Consider the following 2,038-nt stretch of genomic DNA (forward strand, 5'->3'; position numbering starts at 1 on the left):
TGTCACTTGAAAATGGCATAAAAGGCCGAAACCTGGGTCGTAATCGAATAACCCCATGAACCATGGACCTTGCCGTTGGCGGGGAGGTTTGTGTGCCACAGCGATACAGATAGCCGTACCGTAGGTGCAACCACAACGGAGGGGTATCTGTTGAGAGGCCAGACAAACGTGTGGTTCCTGAAGAGGGGCAGCAGCCTTTTCAGTAGTTGCAAGGGCAACAGTCTGGATAATTGACTGATCTGGCCTTGTATCACTAACCAAAAGGGCCTTGCTGTGCTGGTACTGCGAACGGCTGAAAGCAAGGGGAAACTACGGCCGTAATTTTTACCGAGGGCATGCAGCTTTACTGTATGGATAAATGATGATGGCGTCCTCTTGGGTAAAATATTCCGGAGGTAAAATAGTCCCCCATTCGGATCTCCGGGCGGGGACTACTCAAGAGGACGTCCTTATCAGGAGAAAGAAAACTGGCATTCTACGGATCGGAGCGTGGAATGTCAGATCCCTTAATCGGGCAGGTAGGTTAGAAAATTTGAAAAGGGAAATGGATAGGTTAAAGTTAGATATAGTGGGAATTAGTGAAGTTCGGTGGCAGGAAGAACAAGACTTCTGGTCAGGTGACTACAGGGTTATAAACACAAAGTCAAATAGGGGTAATGCAGGAGTAGGTTTAATAATGAATAGGAAAATAGGAATGCGGGTAAGCTACTGCAAACAGCATAGTGAACGCATTATTGTGGCCAAGATAGATACGAAGCCCACACCTACTACAGTAGTACAAGTTTATATGCCAACTAGCTCTGCAGATGACGAAGAAAGTGAAGAAATGTATGATGAAATAAAAGAAATTATTCAGATAGTGAAGGGAGACGAAAATTTAATAGTCATGGGTGACTGGAATTCGAGTGTAGGAAAAGGGAGAGAAGGAAACGTAGTAGGTGAATATGGATTGGGGCTAAGAAATGAAAGAGGAAGCCGCCTGGTAGAATTTTGCACAGAGCACAACTTAATCATAGCTAACACTTTGTTTAAGAATCATGATGGAAGGTTGTATACATGGAAGAACCCTGGAGATACTAAAAGGTATCAAATAGATTATATAATGGTAAGACAGAGATTTAGGAACCAGGTTTTAAATTGTAAGACATTTCCACGGGCAGATGTGGACTCTGACCACAATCTATTGGTTATGACCTGTAGATTAAAACTTAAGAAACTGCAAAAAGGTGGGAATTTACGGAGATGGGACCTGGATAAACCGAAAGAACCAGAGGTTGTACAGAGTTTCAGGGAGAGCATAAGGGAACAATTGACAGGAATGGGGGAAAGAAATACAGTAGAAGAAGAATGGGTAGCTTTGAGGGATGAAGTAGTGAAGGCAGCAGAGGACCACGTAGGTAAAAAGACGAGAGCTAATAGAAATCCTTGGGTAACAGAAGATATATTGAATTTAATTGATGAAAGGAGAAAATATAAAAATGCAATCAATGAAGCAGGCAAAAAGGAATACAAACGTCTCAAAAATGAGATCGACAGGAAGTGCAAAATGGCTAAGCAGGGATGGCTAGAGGACAAATTTAAGGATGTAGAGGCTTATCTCACTAGGGGTAAGATAGATACTGCCTACAGGAAAATTAAAGAGACCTTTGGAGAGAAGAGAACCACTTGTATGAACATCAAGAGCTCAGATGGGAACCCAGTTCTAAGCAAAGAAGGGAAAGCGGAAAGGTGGAAGGAGTATACAGAGGGTCTGTACAAGGGCGATGTACTTGAGGACAATATTATGTAAATGGAAGAGGACGTAGATGAAGATGAAATGGGAGATACGATACTGCGTGAAGAGTTTGACAGAGCACTGAGAGACCTGAGTCGAAACAAGGCCCCCGGAGTAGACAACATTCCATCGGAACTACTGACGGCCTTGGGAGAGCCAGTCATGACAAAACTCTACCATCTGGTGAGCAAGATGTATGAAACAGGCGAAATACCCACAGACTTCAAGAAGAATATAATAATTCCAATACCGAAGAAAGCAGGT

This window comes from Schistocerca nitens, chromosome 4 (genome assembly GCF_023898315.1).
Source record: "Schistocerca nitens isolate TAMUIC-IGC-003100 chromosome 4, iqSchNite1.1, whole genome shotgun sequence".
Taxonomy (NCBI): domain Eukaryota; kingdom Metazoa; phylum Arthropoda; class Insecta; order Orthoptera; family Acrididae; genus Schistocerca; species Schistocerca nitens.